This window comes from Panthera tigris, chromosome C1 (genome assembly GCF_018350195.1).
Source record: "Panthera tigris isolate Pti1 chromosome C1, P.tigris_Pti1_mat1.1, whole genome shotgun sequence".
NCBI lineage: Eukaryota > Metazoa > Chordata > Mammalia > Carnivora > Felidae > Panthera > Panthera tigris.
Genome location: NC_056667.1, coordinates 166,136,718 through 166,157,343, shown reverse-complemented (window position 1 = coordinate 166,157,343; position 20,626 = coordinate 166,136,718). Strand labels below are relative to the sequence as shown.

Below are 20,626 nucleotides of genomic sequence, written 5' to 3'. Positions count from 1 at the left end.
TCATTCTTTTGCATGTGGGTTTCCAGTTTTCCCGATACCATTTATTGAAGAGATTACCCTTTTCCGGTTATGTAGTCTTGGCACTTTTGACATAGATTACTTGACTGTATATGTGTGGGTTTATTTCTCAGCTCTCTGTTCTGTTCCATTGGTCTATGTGTCTGTTTGTTTTTACAGGTACTATACTAGTTTGATTAAAGACAACGTTTTTCAAATTTAAGAAGTTTCATCTTATTAATACTTTACTAAGATGTTTTTGTCAATAATGGATGTTTTATTTTTTTTAAGTATTTTTTCCACACTTATTGAGATGGCTGCATGCTTTTTCTCCTTCTGTTATAGTGGTAAAAATTAGATTGATTTTAGAATCCTTAACCAACTTTGCATTCCTAGAATAAGCACCACTTTATTATCAAAAGTAAATGGAATAGAGGCGTCTGGGTGGCTCAGTCAGTTGAGCGTCCGACTTCGGCTCAGGTTATGATCTCGCTGTCTGTGAGTTCGAGCCCCACGTTGAGCTCTGTGCTGACAGCTCAGAGCCTGGAGACTGCTTTGGATTCTGTGTCTCTCTCTCTGTTCCTCCCCCACTCAGGCTCTGTCTCTCTCTCTCTCTGTCTCTCTCTCTGTCAAAAATAAATAAACATTAAAAATTTTTTTTAATTAAAAAAAATGGAATAAATCTAAAATTGTTCCAAAGTGAAAAGCTTATTTTTAGAAAGGAATGGAAATGAGAATGAAAGTGGAGCCATTTCTTATCAGCCAGGATTAATTGTAGTCAAAATTTGCCTTAAACAAAATTAAGGCAAAATGGAGAAAAATCCGGAATCAGGGTTAGACTTACAAGGTATCCAAAAGCATGAAAAAGAAACATACACAGTCAAAACTGTCAAGACTTAGAAGTTCAAAATCATTTGGTAAGCCATGATTGAGAAAGCCAGATACATAAGGGAATGTAGGAACAAGAAGATACTTCTAATCTGGCAAACTGCATAAGAAGATTTGAGTTCTTTATTCTCTGTCAGTAACAGTGAGAAAGTGTGTCCTGACTGGACCCTGGCTCAGAGACATACCCTTGGATTGGTTTCTTGCTTTTCTTCAGACTCAAGAGACAGTGTCAGATAATCATTCTGAGCTTCTAGCAAAATTTTAAGCCTTCTTCAATTTCATTTCTTATTAGCAGTTGTTGCTGTTGTTAACAATGATTTTAACAAAGAAGAACAACAGAATGGTTTAAGGAGATTATTTTTTTTAAGTTTTATTTATTTACTTTGAGAGAGAGCACGAGTAGGGGAGGGACAGAGAGGGAGGGAATCCCAAGTAGGCTCTACACATTTTTTGTGGACCTAGATGCTGGGCACGAACTCATGAACTGTGAGATCGTGACCTGAGCCGAAATCAAGAGTTGGATGCTTAAAAAACTGAGCCACCCAGGTGCCCCATGGAGATTCTTATCCTCTACACTCCTGAGGAGTTATTGTGTCAGCTTGAGACATCTCCTATCCCCAAATATTTTCACTCAATAATGCATTCAAAAGTGCTATTCAGGAATGTTTAATCAATAGGTGTTTAAAGTGATCCTATAACGTTCCAATAATGCCCACGGGTGTGAAAGTGTAAAAGTTTTTATTAAATATATCTGGAGGCAAAAGATGTTGCATGTGGCTTTTAAATTTATTGGACTGTCCTTTTTTTTGTCTTTGTCTCTCTCTTCCCTTCTCATTTTCTGTCTCTCCCTTCTTTACTCTTTCCCTCATTTCTTTCCTTTACTTCCCTTTCTGTATATTAAATTACTAGCAGGTATATGAACATCTATAAACTCTAGCAAAATATTAGGAATACAAGGAAGTAGAAAGAACATTTCCCAAACTTAAGGAATTCATCAGCTAGTTGTGTGGGCCTAGAGTAAATTCAAATTAATATATATTGATACGCAGTATTGCGAAAACTTAAAATTAGGTGGAAATGTATAGATCACAAGTCCTAGTTAAATGTAAAGAAAATTTTCTGTGGAAATTGGCAGCTGGAAGAGTTCCTAAAAAAACATGTAACTTGAAGTCTGTATGTAAATGAGAATCCCAGAGTAAGACAGAGGACCCAGCTGATCAGAAATGTACAATGCAAAGACATTGTATTCATTGGGATCAAAGCCATCTATAGTGACAGAAGAAAACAAAATAATGGTGACTTAAGAATTTATTTTAAATTCTTGTATTTCTTGTTCACTTAAACATATTTTGTTGACCCTCCATGTTTGGTGTGACATTCTAGTGTCAGGGAACCAGGCTTCTCTCTTTGGCTCTGACATCCACGGGCAGCTTGCCCTCCATGTCCTGTGCTGATGCTTGGGTTTGTCATTATGTTTAAATTCCTGCCAACAGGAAGAAAGAAGCAAAGTGGCTTCCTCTCCCTTTAAGAAAATATCCAGAAGCTTCACTTGGACTGAATTTTGTCACCTGGCCAGGCCTAGCTGCAAAGGAAACTGGGAGATGTAGTCTTTGTTCTAGGTAGCTATGTACGTAGCTGAAATTCTATTTATAGTCATAGGCACAGGAGTATAGTCATGAAGAGGGCAGTACACGTGTGAGGGGACAAAGTGACTGAAGCAGATACTTTCTGTATCTCATGTATCTAACACTGTAAAAGAACCTGCCCATGAGTGTAGGAGAGTACAGTATATATATTCCTGTAAAAGAAAACAGTAACATGACTTAATTTGACTTTATGAAGCTGCTGATTTTTCTTTCCTTTTTTGTTCATGGCTTCGTGATAGGAAAAAAAAAAAAAAAACTATCCTTGCTCTAGGACGTTAATTCTGAACTTTTTATAAGTTCGTTCTCCTGGGTTGTATCTGCTTAGATGATTGCAGGATGCAACAGTTGAGAGTACTTTCCTGGAAGGAATACATCTTGAACTAAAATTTCAGAAAATAAAGCAATTTTTTTTTTAAAACTCAAACTGCATTTTAGGAGGTCCTATGAACGGAAGTGAAAACATGAATCTCATTGGGTTAGCCCATCTGGTTTTTGTTTGTTTGAATAGAAGAGAGGTTTAACAGATAAATTAAGGTACCAAGCACAGTCTTAATCTTTCCTCATTTTCAGTAATAGGCCTGGCTCAGACCTTCCCCAGTTCAGCTTTTATCCAAGTCACATGTAGGCAATTAGTAGATTTTCTGTTCAAATAAAAATGTTTATTTGCTTTTCTAATTTACCATTGTGACACTGGAACTCTGATTGAAAGCATTTTAACTTTTATGGTAAACAGTAAAAAAGCCTCATAAAGCTCTCACAAAACTTCAGGAGTTAAGATATATTCCTTATGAATGCCTACATTGTGATATTTGTGTTGCCAATTATTTTATCTGGAATCATTCACTTAACTACATTTCCTGGTGTTTTTTTTGTTGGTTTTTTTTTTTTTTTTTTTTTTTTTTTTTAGAGCACTTCACGGAGGACATGTTTTTAATAGGCTATAATCATCACATGGGCAACAGGGATCTTGGCAAGTAGCTATTAACAGTATAGACAGAAACTTGGAGTGTGATAGTTTTAGACTTCCTGAGCTTCTTGATGCTATTTTAATGCACTAAGAGTATAAACTAAATTTAGATCCTGCTGACTGTTACCAGAGTGAAGTGCGTGCCTCTTTTGCAGACAATGCTAGATTTAGTCACCATGTATTTCTGTCAAGCTGGGAATGCAGTTTACAGCTCTCATCCTGTGTAAGCATATAGTAACTATACATATGTATTTAATAATTGCTCTGAATTGCACCTGTTTATTTCAATTTTGTTGCCCCTAAAACAGTTACTGACCTTGTGTTTTTTTTTATGGTCATTGTATTTTATTTTGATAAATCTGGCATTATACTTACAGTTAATTTCTAACAGGAAGTCTGTGTTACTCCCTAAGTATCTCTCTAGCCCACTATTTGTCAGCCTGGGTACTGTAGCATTTTGGGTCATACATTTCTTTATTATGCGGGACTATTGTACACATTGCAGGATGTTTGGCAGCATCCCTGGCCTCTATGCATTATTTGCCAAGAGCACATCCCTCTAGACCAGTTGTAACTACCAAAAATGTCTTCAGATATTCAAATGACCTCAGTGAAGCAAAATCACTCTCAACTGAAGACAACTACTCCAGTCTGTCCACTGTTCACCATCTCCTTCACTCCTGCCCCAGTCCACACTACTGTCATCTCTCAGCAAACCATTGTTAAGAATTTTCTGCTGGATCTTCTTGCATATGCCCCAGCTGCTCTCCAGTTCATTCTCCACATTGTGGCCAGAGTGCTTTCCAAAACCCAAATCTCATCATGTTAGCCCTTTTAAAACACCATCACTGCTTTCCAGTGACAGATAGAACTCTTAAAAATAGCCTCCAACATTCATCCTAGTTGGACCTGGAGTACTCCTTGGCTTCATCTCAACCCAATTTCTCTTGCCAGTTCAGGCTTTTCTAGGTGTCCTTCCTCCCCCGGCTCTTGCCTTGCTCTTCTCCTCTCTGCCCTTCTGGCCAACTTGCACTCACTCTTCAGTTCTGGCTCCATTCTAGCCTCAGGTTGCCAGGATATTCTTATCTGATGACTAAGGACCAAGTCAGATTGACGTGCTATAGTTAATTCTAGGCCAAATGGAGTAAAGTCAATCATCTAAAAGCCAGTTTACCAAAGGGCCAAATTATTAAACTTAGTCACCAAAATACAGATTTAACAAACCCTTGTTTTTCTTTTCATATTTATAGTTTCCTACTATTAGTTTTGTATGAGTTGGGTTTAGATTGCTTGAGGGCTGTAAAGAATCAGTATTTGCAGATTTTGAGGTCGGCAGGCTCTCTCCCCATCCCTGTGAGCCCTGTCCTCCAGTTCAGGTTTCCCTGTCTGGGACTAGCAGCTTAGCCCACCTGATGTGCTGGCCTGTATATCCATCTTTCCTCTAGTAGGCAGGTGTAGTGAGAATCAAATGAAACTTCCTAAAATGCAGTTATGATATCACATTGAAAGTAAAAATCTTAGAAATCTATGAAAGTATCCCATACAATCTACATTGCTTCAAAGTTTTCAAGTAAAGAAACAAAATTTGGTAAAATGTTAAAATTAATAAACTGTTATTTGTCATTGGGGATTTAAAAAAAAATTTTTTTTACATTTATTTATTTTTGAGAGACAGAGACAGAGCACAAGTGGGGGACGGGCAGAGAGAGAGGGAGACACAGAATCGGAAGCAGGCTCCAGGCTCTGAGCTGTCAACACAGAGCCCAACGCAGGGCTTGAACTCATGAACTTTGAGATCATGACCTGAGCCGAAGTCAGCCACTTAACCAACTGAGCCACCCAGGTGCCCTGTCATTGGGGATTTTAATGAATAGTTCCTAAAATTTCTAAAAATTGGCAAAATTGTTAATAAATTCAAAAAGATTAAATAGGTATAGTATAAATTGAAGATTTCCCATAGGAAATTTGAGTTATGTTTATAAGAATGTACCCACAATAAGACCAAAGTAGCTCATTGCCCCTTAACTTTTGACAAGTTAAATATTCTTTAAAAGTGTTTTAAGATCAATGTATTTGTTGACTATAGTCAAAAAGAATAATGTTATAGTTGCCCACTTGTAATTCTACATTTATTTGATGACCACTGCAATAATTATCTGTGCTCGTCTCTTAATCGTAGACTCCATGAGAGCAGGAACTGTGACCATTTTTGCTCATTAATTATTTACAGAGCATATCATAGTATCAGGCACAAAGCAGATGTCCATTTAAATGTTGTTGAATCAATAAATTACTTTAAAAATACATTATTAGCCTCCTAATATGTAATAATGACATTGCCAGTAGTTCTTAGCCTTGAGAAAGCTGTTGATAGTTTTGGACCTAATTCTATAAAAACATTAAAAATATATAACAGACTTTGATAAAGCATTTATTGAAACACTGTGCTTTTTCTAAGACTGAGATATTTTGGATAGTCTTTTGGTAGTTACACTAAACAAAATTTCATTTTTCAGATAGAAGTCTGTGTGGTTTTAAGTTGTATAAAAAGTTTGTGAATTTTCTTTACTATCATATTCAAATGAAATAGCATGGTTCTTTATCACATTTAAGTCATATGCCATAATGAGAGTGTTTTAAAATTAATATTATAAAATAATATCTTCAAATAAAAATAGAACATGAGTATTATCTCTGGATTATCATAGTTGGTTAAGCGTCCAACTCTTGATTTCAGCTCAGGTCACCATCTTACGGTTGTAAGATCGATCCCCATGTCAGGCTCCATGCTGAGTGTGGAGCCGGCTTGAGATTTTGTCTCTCCCTCTCTCTCTGCCCCTCCCCTGCTGGTGCTCTCTCCTTAAAAACAATTGAAAAAAAAAAAAAAAAGATTTCCAGTTGACTGTTGGCAGTGATGCTTATATGGTTAGGGTTGACCTTAATCTAAGGTTAGTCAGAGTGAACATTCCAGACTTTCCAAAGGGGATGGAGAAGAGAGAAGGCAAGAGAAAGATGTAGAAAGGATGAAGGCAGGAGTTGGGCTTGAGGGAAAATTGCCTTTTCAATTCTCTTCAGGATTTAGTCTGAAAATTTCCATTATTCCAAACACATCTTCCCAAATTCTCTCTATATTTGACCTCCATATAGAGCACAAATACCACTATTTGAATCATTTAATGACCATTATGTGATCCACAATCCACAATTTTTCAAATATTTCAGATACATTTTATATTTATAATTCTAAGAAATCCGTGAAGAGGTTTATACTGTTTTTTCTTTCTCTTGTTCAAGGTGGCTTATTTCTTTTTTTAAATTTTTGTTGTTGTTGTTGTTTATTCATGTTTGAAAGACAGACAGAGTCAGAGCACAAGCAGGGGCGGCGCAGAAAGAGAGAGGGGGACACAGAATCTGAAGCATGCTCCAGGCTCTGAGCTGTCATCACAGAGCCTGACACGGGGCTCGAACTCATGAACCGTGAGATCATGACCTGAGTCGTGGCCGGATGCTCAACCAACTGAGCCACCCAGGTGCCCCACGGTGGCTTATTTCTTTGTGTATTTTATAATTTCTGATTGTTAGCTCATGTTTCACTAGCCTTTCTCTGAAAGAATTCTGCAAGACTTGTGTTGAGGAAGCACACTTCTAGAAAAAAGTATTTTAGGTTCTTCTTGGTGCTGAAGGAGGTAACCAGCCCTGGAACCATATCTGTTATTTTTCTTGTTTTGGGGGTTTTCTGGACCAAACATGTAGAGAATATCTAAATCCTGAGCCATGTAAGGATAGGACTATGGTTATAAATTCTAAGAAAACCATCCTGTCTCCCTAATTTATGGCCCAAACAGACATTTTTCCTTGCTGTCACCTTTGCTGGCGAGCAGGCTTTCTGAAGGTTTGCTCTTCAAAGGACTTGGCTTTGAGTTTCGTTTTTGACTCTCCACCTTGCAGAGGAGCAGAGCCTTGATTTCTGCTCCCATTCAGTAGTTAGAACCCACAAAGCCAGGATACCCATGCTGGCAAATGCCTTCAGGGCAACGATGGGAACAGTACCATCTTACAAAGTAGCTTTCCATTTTTGGCCTTTGAAAATTTTCCTTGGTGTTTTTCTAAATCTCCTATGCATCTGAAAGGATTCTTAAAATAATCTTATCCATTTTGCAAGGGGAGAGTTTATTTTAGAATATATGATCAATTCATTATATTGCTGGAAATAGAATGCAACAATGATTTTATATTTAAAGAGATATTTCTTTTAAGGAAAAGAAACCATTTGCCTTCCCTCCCTCCCTCCTTTCTTTTCTTCCTTCCCCCTTCCCTTACACCTATCTATATGAGATAATTGATCATTTAGATAAAATTGCAGAGCCACTCTTGGAAGGAAAAGGAAATTTATAGTAATATAGCTTCCTTTATTATACAAACAATACAAGCTAATTGACAGGAAACACCAAAGATATTTTTTCCTAAACTTCACATTTTTTAAATGATTTAGGAACTAATTAAATGAAATTAAATACAACCAACATTTTTCGATCACCTAGCACATACCTGAAGCTGTGCTCTGTAGATACAAATAGGTTGAAATACAGTGACTTTAAGACTACCAGAAGCATAACAGAGGGAAGGAATAGATATCATAGAGACATGGGTGGCCCTTAAATTTAATAATTTTCACTTTAATACAAACTTGACTTGTACAATGCTTAGTACCTACCAGACTTTTCATGCAATGAGCAGGTTTTTTATAACAGTAGTCAAGGAAGATTTGAGCAATCACCTGAGGAAGCTGCTCATGTATATGCAAGTTTTGGTAAAGAGTGTTTAGTCCTTGGGCTGCCAGGGTGGCTCAGTTAGTTAAGCTTCCAACTTCAGCTCAGGTCATGATCTTGCAGTTCGTGAGTTCAAGCCCCGTGTTGGGCTCTGTGCTGACAGCTTGGAGCCTGGAGCCTCCTTCAGATTTTGTGTCTCCCTCTCTCTCTCTGCCCCTCCCCCCCCTCTCTTTCTCTCTTTCAAAAATAAACATTAAAAAAAAAGAAAGAGTGGTTAGTCCTTGAGGAATGAGGATGCTAGGAAACAGATACTATCACACCCCCTCAGGATGTACTTGCCTTTATTCGTCCTTCAAATGTTTGACCTTTGAGAATGTTTTCAGGAACTTATTAACTACATATTTTTTAAATTATTTTTTTAACATTTATTTTTATTTTTGAGACAGAGAGAGACAGAGCATGAACAGGGGAGGGTCAGAGAGAGAGGGAGACACAGAATCTGAAACAGGCTCCAGGCTTTGAGCGGTGAGCACAGATCCCGACGCGGGGCTCGAACTCATGGACCGCGAGATCATGACCTGAGCCAAAGTCGGATGCTTAACTGACTGAGCCACCCGGGCGCCCCTAAATTATTTTTTAAAAATGTTTTTTAATGTTTATTTATTTTTGAGAGAGAGAGACCGAGCATGAGCGGGGAGGAGTAGAGAAAGAGGGAGACACAAAATCCGAAGCAGGCTCCAGGGTCTGAGCTGTCAGCACAGAGTCAAACACGGGGCTCGAACCCACGAGCCATAAGATCATGATCTGAGCTGAAGTCAGATGCTTAACCGACTGAGCCACCCAGGAACCCCACATATTAACTACATATTAAGAATAAATTAAATATGTTCTTATAAAAAGCTTTTGAATTACCCAGGGTACAAGCCAATCAGAGAAAGTTAAGAGAAATTATATTTTCTAGTGGAACTTAAAAAGACATGGTGAAAGTTTGTCATATCAGGTGGACGGGAGATCATGAGCAAAGTCAAAGATATGTTAAATCTCTTGATGTGTTCAGAGAACTTGAAATAACTAGCTTTAAGTAGCTATCTCAAATATACACAGTTTACATATTTTTTAAATATTTATTTTGAGAGAGAGAGTGGGTGAGGGGTAGAGAGAGAAGGAGAGAGAAGATTCCAAGCAGGCTCCATACTCAATGCAGAGCCAAGGTGGGGCTTGATCCCACGACCACAAGATCACAACCTGAGCCACTGTCAAGAGTCAGACAGATGCTTAACCAATTGAGCCACTTAAGTGCCCCCAGTTTACATATTTGAAGTCACTTTCATATGATGGAGTTAGTTAGCATTCACTGAACTTTTGCAGTGTGTTGGATACTTTGTATATGCTTTACATATAATAACATTTAATTCTGTCAATAGTTCTTTGAGGTGGGTACTGTTATCATCTCATTTTATAGATGGTCAAAAATTTAAGTAACTTTCTTAAAGTTATAGGGTTACAGGGGGACAAGGCAGGACTCAAATCCAGGTGTTCTGGCCTTAGAACCCATGCTCTTAACCTTTATGTTCTTTTGTTCACAGTGAAGGCTGATTTATCCTTTTTTTCTTCCAAGTTTTTATTTAAATTCTAGTTAGTTAACATATAGTGTAAAATTGGTTTCAGGAGTAGAATTTAGTGATTCATCACGTACATATAACACCCAGTGCTCGTCATAACAAGTGCCCTCCTTAATTCCCATCACCCATTTAGCCCATCCATTCTCCCTCCCTCCATCAACCCTCAGTTTATTCTTTATCGTTAAGAGTCTCTTATGGTTTGCTTCCCTCTTTTTTCCCCCTTCCCTTATGTTCATCTGTTTTGTTTCATAAATTCCACATATGTGTGAAATCATATGGTATTTGTCTTTCTCTGACTGACTTATGTTGCTCAGCATAATACACTCTACCTCCAACCACGTCATTGCAAATGGCAATTTTTTTCTTTTTGATGGCTGAGTAATATTCCACTGTATATTTACACCTCATCTTCTTTTTCCATTCATCAGTTGATGGTTTTTTGGGCTCTTTCCATAGTTTGGCTGTTGTTGGTAGTGCTGCTATAAACATCAGGGTGCATGTGCCCTGAAAGCTGATTTATCTTGAAGGACTGGATCAAAAGTTCTCATTCTTGAGATAGCTCAATGAATGCAAAAAGTTTGTTTTCTCCCCTCTAGATCCTATGTGCCGTAAAAATTGGCTTGTTCTTATTCAATTGATTTGAATAAATATTGTTCTTTTCTAAGAAAAATACATGACTGAATGGATGCCTTTTCAGTGGTATATTGGACAGGTTTACAAGAGCTGATTATTAAATTTTCAGGAATTGTGTGAGCCAGTTATTAAATATAGTGTTAAAAATTACATAAATGTAAATTAAATGAATTATATTTAAAACAAAGGTATTAAATATTCAAAACCCATTACTTCCTAATTACTTAACCACATTTTACTATTATCTATGCTCTTGAGGTTTTTTCTCGATTGTATATATATGTGGAAATATAATGGTGTGCTGCTGAGTTCTACATTCAGTAATGCTCATCACTTTGGTAGCTTGAAATTAGAATCATATTTATACTATGATTTGGTAAACACAACATATTAGGGTTTTATCCCCAAGGAGCTGGCTGTTCAACAGTTATCACAGCACCCCCTTCATTCCTTCTTTAAAACATTTGCCTTGCTCTTTTCTGGCTGGAACCATGGAGGGTGCAGATGAAAAGAAAAAGAAGGTGCTTCCTGTGCCAGAAACCCTTAAGAAAAAGTGAAAGAATTTCTCAGAGTTGAAGATTAAGCGTCTGAGAAAGAAGTTTGCCCAAAAGATGCTTTGAGGGGCAAGGAGCTAAACATTACCACAAGGAATACAGACAGGTGTTCAGAACTGAGATTTGAATGGCTAGGATGGCAAGAAAAGCTGGCAACTTCTGCAGACCTGCAGAACCCAAATTGGCATTTGTCATCAGGATTAGAGATATCAATGGTGTGAGCCCAAAGGTTCGAAAGGTGTTGCTGCTTTTTCGCCTTTCCAGATCTTCAATCACACCTTTGTTAAGCTCAACAAGGCTTCAGTTAATATGTGACGGATTATGGAACCATATGGAGCATGGCGTTACCCAAACCTGGAGTCAGTGAATGAACTGATCTATGAGCTCACCTTGTTGAGCTTAACAAAGGTGCCACTGAACATCCGGCAAAGACAAAGAAGCAGCAGCACCTTTCGAACCTTTGGGCTCACACCATTGATATCTCTCTGATCCTGATGACGAATGCCAATTTGGGTTCTGCAGGTCTGCAGAAGTTGCCAGCTTTTCTTGCCATCCTAGCCATTCGAATCTCAGTTTTGTATATCTGAGTAGTTATTACTACTAAGGTCACTCTCTTGGTAGTTCTACCTGTCATCTCCATGCTTGGTAACATAGAGCCATTTATGTACTTGAAGGCCAGATCTTGGTGTTCTTTTTATTATACTTTTTGTCTTTCCTACTGTTTTCTAGCTTTAATCATATCAATATTTCTATTTTTAACTGTTTCCCAATTTTTTATTTTCCCTGAAGTTGGAAAACCCCAGAGTAGAGTGCTTCAGATGGCTCATTACCGTAGCTGAATGATATCTGAATTGTCATTTTAATATATCTTTTGAGTAAAAGTATTTATATTGACTGAGACTGACATTTTCTTTACCTTATAAAGAATAAAGTTTTTTTTCTGGTATATGAGGAGGCAACAATAATTTTTGTAGACTCTGTTCCTGGCAGTAGCAAAACAAATACAGAAGAAGGAGAAAAATCTGTGTTTGCTACCGGAACAGTATGCTAAACAAGTAGCAAAAAATATTCTGATCAAATATTTAAAAGCAAAACAAAGGAGAAAATGTTTTCTCACCCATTCAGTTTGAGGAGGATCAATGACTAATTAAATGAAGAATAAAGGAGAAAGCCTTCAGGAACTTTAGGAACAAAATTTATTGGGGAAAAAATAGCCAGAAAGCACTTATAGAGGAGAATATCAGAGCTCTGGTAAGCCAGAAGACTGCTACTTGTTATAATTTCTCTGAGTGCCTGTTTTCCAACACCTTCAATAGAGAACAGGAAGGAGATGAAGTAAGCAGATAGTATGAGCATCACCAAAAACTATTTGAAAGTTGAAAGTTGGAAAAGATTAATACAGTAACCATTTAGTAACCATCCTATAATTTTATATTTATAAGGTTGTAAAAATTAACTTATTAAATGCCACTGTGTCATTAAATATTAATGATATAGTATAATAACCAGTGACCAAAATTGACTTATGGGTAGAGTGGCCCTTCAGAGAAGTAAGAGGAATTGCGTACCATCACGTGTGACTGACTTTTGCTCAAACGAGGTATGGGTGCAAGAAAAGCCATTTCTCTTGGCCAGGATTCATATGGTTGCAAGTAAGACTCAGTATAACTTAAGAAAGAGGAAATTTGTTATGAGGATTCAACAGTGAATCTCAGGAAATCCAAAGCCGATAATCGAAGTTGGCTGGGGCTTGTGGAAATAGATGTCAGTGACCTGGAAAGCCACCGGGAACTGTTTTTTTTTGTTGTTGTTTTTTTTTTTTTTTTTTTTCTCTCAGAAGCGATCTCTACCTCTCACAGTCTCTTGCCTTCTCAGCACTTTATGATGTGTTCTTTCTAGTGACTTGTCCCTCTTCCCCATAAAGTATGGCTTGAATATGAGACCCTGTGAACCTGATCAGAATTTCACAGTCTCTAGTGTTTATGTTCCCAGTTTCTCATCTTCCCTATCCGTAAAGGATTAATTGGCATGTTGTTTTGAACCAGGCCACTAGTCACATCTCTGATGATTAGCTGCCCTTAAATCAGTTATCTACACTTGGTTCTGGTCCCATCTGCTGTGGCTGGAATGAGATAGAGTCATATGGTACAGAGAGGGGTCACATTAGGCAAAAGAGGCTGGGGGCTGGCAAGCCCTGGAAACATACTGCGTATTCTGCCTTAATTACAAAATCCAGTTGCCTAAGGCTAAAAGTTGTAGTACATGTGCAACACATTATTACTAAAGAATATTAGTGAATGTTAAAACCACACGTTAGAATTCTTCCTGATTTACTGCTGCAGTTGTAGACTGTTATAACATCACTTGATATTATATAGATCCTTCTCTAAATCATTCACTCAAATCATAATATGATGACTGCTGGATGTTAGTGGAGATACCTAAGATTAAATTGGGAAAGAAATAGCAAATCATTATCTCTGAATCTCAGATTTTTTTCCCCTTCTGTGGGGTATGGAGATAAAAAAAAATGAGATCTTTCCAATTGTATTATGCCATTATATCCCAAATATGTCACACTGAGATAACAAAAAACAATACAGATCTTACTCAAGTTTCTCATTCAAGTACATGTAACATATAGATCTGGGGATTTTCTCTTTAATATGGACAAATGTGATCATTTTCAAGGAAATCATTATAGATGAATCTAGGCAGAAAAACACAACAACAAAAAAACACAGGCATTTTTATCAGATATTGGAGTGCCCTTATAAGTTGTATAGTTTAGCTCTTTTGGTGAGAGGAATATGTGAGCAAAGAGCCTTATGATAGGAAACATTAGTCTAATGTAAGTTCCATGAGAACAGGGATTCCATTTGTTTCAGCACTCAGAACAGTGCCTGGCATAGAATGGGACTTAACAAAAATTTAGAGAGTGAATAATGTTCCTATGATATTTCCCTCCAACTGGATGGCAATAAGCAAGATAATGTGTCCCTCTGGATCTCAGTTTATTTGTTAATAAAATGAGATAATTTGGGAGTCATTTTTATGTATTCAGATTCTATAATTATATGACATGTATTCAAAGTTTAAAAACACTTATTTGTTGAGGCACCTGGGTGGTGCAGCCAGTTGAAACTGCAACTCTTGATTTTGGCTCAGGTCATGATCCCAGGGTTGTGGGATCTGCCACTGAGCATGGAGCCTACTTAAGATTCCCCCTCATCCTCTCACCCCTGCTTTCAACTCTCTCTCAAAAACAAAACTAAACAAAACCCCACAATACACCTATTAGTTAAATGTTTTCTTAAAACTGCATTTTAAACAAGTAAACTCATTTCCTGAGACAAAGACAATATCTTTTATCTTTCTTTTCCTTTCTAATATGATTTAGAGTTTATATATGTGAGTTATTTCAGAAAAGTATATTACTGATAAAGATATTTTTATAGTTAATTTAACCATACAGTTCAGATGCAGGGAAATTGTACCCATATGCTTCTAAAACTATATTTCAACAGTTTTGACTCTAGTGAATTTACCTTTTATATTTTTATTTTAAGTGAGTTTTTAATGATTTTAAATGATTTTCAGTGTTGTTTTTAACGCCCACTGTGTGTAACAAGCTCTTGAATGAAAATGAAACCTGTTGGTGATTTTTTTAATGGTTCTTTTTTTTTTCTTTTTAAGATTTTTATGCCAATGGAGAGCAAATCTTAAAATCCCTTTGGATTTCATCTCCCAGAGTTAGATGCACCTAAACATTTTTGTTTGCAGAATATCATTGCACTTCAAAATTGTCTAACTTGTCCTGAGTTTTATAGTCTCGTCCATCTCCTTCCAAATATACGCCATAGGCAAACTAGATACAGCACATTTCTCCCCAGCTGGCAATCACTCTCATGGCATAAACAGTTGCAGAGCATTGTGCTGCCCTAAGCAAACTCTGCCTCAGAGGACAAACTGGATTTCCATCAAAATAAGCAAAGTAGAGTGGGTGTCATTTAGGTAGGTAGAGATTTTTTTTTTTAATGAATAGAACAAAAATGATAACATTTCCAATTTAACCCTATTGAAAATCTTGACACATCTGAACATCTATCTTAAGAAAACCTCCGTGGCATTATTGGAACATCTGCTCTCCAGTGTAGGAGGGGACCAGGTGCTCTCTCTGGTGGCATCATTGATGACATAACAATTCTTTTGATGTGTCCAGTTGTGCAGGGATCTGATGTGTCTGAACCATGTTAGTTATATGTCATGATGTTGTAATAGAAATATTCTGATGACATGGGAATAGTTTTATCTGGACCATGTTATAACACGTTTCTGGGAGCCATATCTATCCAGGCTACAAACTGTTTCCTTTAAATAAGTTAAATACTTGGGTAAAAATGACAGTGCTACAATAATGGTTAAAAGGATTTAATGCCTTGAAGGAAATCATGCAGATAAGCCTATCTGTGGGCTAGATTCCTGCCCTCCCCTTCCTGCCAGTTCTCCAGGCTCATCTATATGGATGCAGATACTACAGGTGAAGAGATTGACTCACTGAGGAATTGTGGGAATTGATAGGTGAAGTTCCATATAAATAGTGTATTACCATTTTCCTCATTCTCTTTTACCTTGTTTATTTCACACCACTTCCTCTACATTTCCCTGTGACAGGGATCAATGAGAGAGCCTCCTGCGTGTGTTTAGTCTGCATGCTTGCCCAGGTCTGTAACCTTACAGGTTGCATCAGAGGATCATTAGGACCCAAAGGAAACTGGAGAATTTAGCTTGTTCTCAAAATATACCTACTATAAGATTTTTAAGTGAGATTATCTAAATTAGCTGGTTCTGCCTCCAGATTTTTATAAATTACATGAATTTTCTTTTAAAGAGCCAAATCTCTCCCACTGCAGTTTTTAAGATGGATTCTCTTCAGTTTAGTACCAAAAAAATGTAACAATACAGAAAAAAGAATAAACTAAAATTTTCTATAAACCTGCAGTGTTAACATATTTTGGAGGATTTTTTTTTCTAAACATGTTTCTGTAGATGTGTACATATACAAATATTCATATAGATATAGAAATGCTTTTCTTACATATATGACCTTTATTGTATAACCAGCTCTATATAGTTCTCCCCAGTTGTTGTTGAACATTTTCCTATGTCACTAAATATATTTTATAATATTGACATACCCATTCCTCTGCTATTGAGCATTTAGGATGTTTCTATATGTTTGCATTTAAACATAATGTAATGAGCATCTTCACTAATACAATTTTAATTATTATCTCTCTTTTCTGGGTGCATTCTGGATTCTTAAACTCAGAACTCATATAATTCGTTAAATGTTTACTTTATTCAAATAAGTGGCAGCATAGTTAAGAATAATGATCTCCCATCTGCAGAGAGCTGTGTGCTTGTAGATAATTTGAAAACCTGATTAGGCTACAATTTTTTCCTCAGCATAATCTCACCAGAAATAATAGTAATTAATGCCTTCAGGTGGTCTTAAGTAAAAACTCAGCATTAGGTATTAAAAATGAATGTTGCTAAAAATTTGTACATATATTTTAGACACCATGAGAACTCTTGAATTAATACATAAGATGTGTTAGAACCTCATATTTAGCATGATAGAAAAATAATAGTATAATTCAAAGCAAAATGATTACTCACAGACATTTTCATTTTCCCCTAAAGGAAAAAAAAAAAGGAAAAACTAAAAGTTTCCTCTGAAGAAAAAAAAAAACAACAAGGATAAACGAAAGGGCCATTTGTTTTTTTTAAATACGTATACTTAAAAATGATTTATATTTTCAATTTCCCTTAAAATATGAAATATTTTGCATTCTCTGGAAATCATTAGGAAAAAACTTGAATTCAACCCTGCTGTCTCAATTCACTGGTTTCTGTGAGGAGGGAGCTTGAAAGGAGAACTGGATTGGAAGATTTGTGACCTTGGGCAGTACAGTAACTTTTATGAGAATTTAATGTAAATTACCTAAAAGAGTGCCTGACATATAACCTGCTTTCAATAAATGCTAGCTCCTTTTGCTCATGGTTGGGTTTTTTGTTTGTTTGTTTTGTTTTTTACTCCTATTTTTAAATGATAATGCAGATTATTTCGAGAGGAAGATTTTTTTAAATAATTTCTTTCCTTGAATGAAAGTGATCAACTAAAACTGTGCTGGTAGGTGAATTATTGCCATTTTGCTATAAAGTTATAAACATATAGACAATTTGAGAGACAATAATATATCAAACAGAAATAAAAATTTAAAACCCCAAAGTTAAGCAATTCTCATGTCCCCAGGCATGCCCTATTTCTTTATGTAGAGTTAGTCAAAAATAATTAAAGCAATAACTTAAATTTGTATAACAATCCATGGTTTCAAATACTGTCATATTTAGTTGGTTTGATCCTCACATAGGCAACCTCACAGAAGTTCATGGAAGGTGAGTGATTGGCCCAAGACCAAACTAAATTAATACTAAAGACAAAAATAGATACGTTATTTCTGCTGTCAGTTCTATTAACCATTAAGTAAGGAGAGAAAAGGAAAATCAAAACTAAAATGATAGATTATCTGTAAGCTAATGGAAGGGAAAAGTTAGCAAAACTGTGTTCTTAAATGGTTTTTAGTGTTAAAAAACAAAAATTGAAAATAAATGAGCCATGTGTGTATCTTAGAAACTAGAAAAAGTGTATCAAAATTAATCAAAGGAAGTTAGGAAGTAGACATTAATAAATATAAAAGCAAGTAGGGAAAAAATCAACAGCTAGTGTTTTTGAGGGGGAAATCTACTAGAAAAGACAAATGCATGACCAACCTGATTAAGGAAAAATTAACGGAAATGCAAATATAAAAAGCTGAGTTTAACTAACTTTCCCAAAATAGCTGCTCCTACTGTTTTTCAGACTTCTTAGAAGAACAGAGAATGGTGATCCACTCTCCAATCTTTTTATAAAGTTAGCATGTACTTAATAATATCACGCACCTGGTAAAGACACTGTATTCTTTTGCCAAGGCTGTTGTAACACAAACTGAGGTACTTTGAGGTACCTCACAATACTGAGGTATTGTCTCACAGTTTTGGAAGTTAGAATTCTGAATTCGAGGTGTTGGCAGGTGGGTTCCTTCTGAGGGCTGTGAGGGAAGAATCTGTTCCTGGCCTGTCTTTGGTGTGTAGATGTCTGTCTTCTCCCTGTGTCCCTCCACATCATCTCTCTGTATCTATCTGTATCCAGATTTCTCATTTTTATAAAGACACCAGTCAGTCATATGGGATTAGGGTCCACTCTGATGACCTCATTGTAACTCGTTTACCTCTGTAAAGACCCTGCCTCCAAATGAGGTCATATTCTGAAATACTGGGGATTCATATCCTCAACATAAGAAGTTGTGGGGGGACATAATTAAAACCATCACAGATGTTCTTTGTCTTTGATTAGTTTGTCATTTGCTTTCATGAGGTTTTCTTAATAAAACTTTGAAGGAGGCCATACCCTTTTATGAAAGTTTTTAAACAAATTACATAACTTTAGAGCTGAAATGGACTGTAGACATATACTGTAACAATACCTTTATTATATTACAGAGTTAACAGGCTCAGCAATATTAGGTGACTTTCCAGTCAGTTACATCTTGGCTTTCTGGTATTACCTCTTGCAAATTCTTTATACCACTAGAGGGCTACATGGAGACTCCAGTCAGTACTGGCCCAGTGTTGGAGTCTGACTTGGGGATGTGGTGCTCCTCTATGTACTTGTTCTTCCTAGTATCGTGCCTTCCTATCAAGCACTACTTGCTTTAGGCTTGGTCAGATGAGCATCCGCCATTGCCTCTGGCTTTTTCTCCTCTGCCTTTACCCAGGTCCATTGGAATATTTATGCAGTTTGGTGTTTGGGTTTGTAAAACTACCCATGGAAAGTTTTGTTCTTACATAGTTTTAATCACCTACGCAATGCCAAAGGTTTATTGTAATTGATTTGGAATCAAAGACTTTTTTTTCAGAAATATATTATTACCACTCACATTTAGGAGTCCTCCAGTGGTGCCATTTTTATTAAATTGCTGTGTACTTGAAGGTGAGATGGTTAGTTATCCGCCAACTAAAAATATTGATTCAATAGATCTCTGGTAGTCCCAGATACCTACATTTTTAGCAGAGAATCCTGGTGATTTTTTTTAGGTAATTTTCACACCACACTTCGAACAATAAAAGAAAAAACCTGCTCGAAATCAACACATTGGTCATTCATTTTTAAATAGCTACTACTAGGAATGATTGTTTTATTTTCCAATAATAACATTTTAACAAATCTAAGGATTTTTTAGGTAAGTCACATCATTACTTTATGTATCACTAAGAAAGAAAAAAGTGTTAATAAACTATAACACAGAGCTTTAAAGAGAGCTGCTCTGGACTTGTGAATTATTCACACCAGCAACTCGTCACTTTGAAATTTCTGTTCAGAGGCATCTGGCAATTTCTTTTACCTTCAGTTGCATTACTAAGCCTGTGATAAGCAAAACTTTTACATGTACCACAACTTCTTCCCCTTGAGGTTACCTTTCTTACATCCTCTAATGCAGTAGAATGATACTTTCCAAGAAAGTCTGAAATTGCTATCATTCCTCCAATAATAAACATCTACTTCACTAATAACAAATACAAATGTCACACCTGTTTATATGCCATTTTGTATGCAATCACTTGTATGTTTAAAGACAAATAAAACTGTGGCTCTCAAAGTGTAGGTTTAAAAAATAATTTTTAAATGATAGTTAAATTCAACACATGATAGCACTGAAAAATTCTATCGCTCAACTGAAGAGACCTTATTAACAGCTCTGAACAAGTCCATGCACACTCTGAATTGACCATTACAGTTATGGGTGCTGCCTTGTGTATATTTATCATAAGATGTGATTAATTAGAGACACATCCTGACTCAGAGCTGTGAAAATGTGGTAGGCTGTGGGGGAGATCTCAGAATCCATGTAATATGGTAACACAACAATTTACAGTGGAAACTATCCTCATGTTAGATGCTAGGGTAACATAATGAGCTAGAGCAGGGATTCTCCAAGTGTAGTCCTGGGACTAGCAGCATCAGCATCAGCATCACCTGGGAATTTGTTGTAATTTCTCAGGTTCCACCCTAGAGATACTGAATCAGAAACTCTGGGAATTGGGCTCAGGAGTCTGTTCTAACAAGCCCTCCAGGGAACATGCTCAAGTGTGAGAACCACTAGGTTAGAATAAATGGGAAGTCAAAGGCAGTCAGGAAGGTCTTCTTCCACATTTATAAAGAAATATTTATTAATATAAACACACACACACACACACACACACACACCTACCTCTTATTGAAAGTTAGTTTACCCAATGTAAGAATTTATATGTGCAATCCTTTAGATGACTACACTCAAATTTGGTATACATTTGGTATACCAAAGGCCTACATTTTAAAATGGCCAATAAGGGGCGCCTGGGTGGCTCAGTCGGTTAAGCGGCCGACTTCGGCTCAGGTCATGAT

General features: G+C 36.6%; 1 protein-coding gene and 1 long non-coding RNA gene across 11 annotated transcripts in view; one reads left to right on the top strand and one right to left on the bottom strand.

Annotated features, from left to right (window-relative positions):
- ZNF385B (zinc finger protein 385B) overlaps positions 1 to 20,626 on the top strand; it is a 445,637-nt gene that overhangs the window by 220,968 nt on the left and 204,043 nt on the right. The gene's annotated exons all lie outside the window — the stretch shown is intronic.
- The window catches only part of LOC122240967, a 79,309-nt gene continuing 77,828 nt past the window's right edge, over positions 19,146 to 20,626 (bottom strand). For 3 of the 4 annotated variants that reach the window (XR_006220829.1, XR_006220828.1, XR_006220827.1), the window contains exon 8: positions 19,146 to 19,237. This is a non-coding gene — a long non-coding RNA (uncharacterized LOC122240967). The remainder of the gene's footprint in view (positions 19,238 to 20,626) is intronic. The other variant, XR_006220826.1, reaches the window with a different exon arrangement.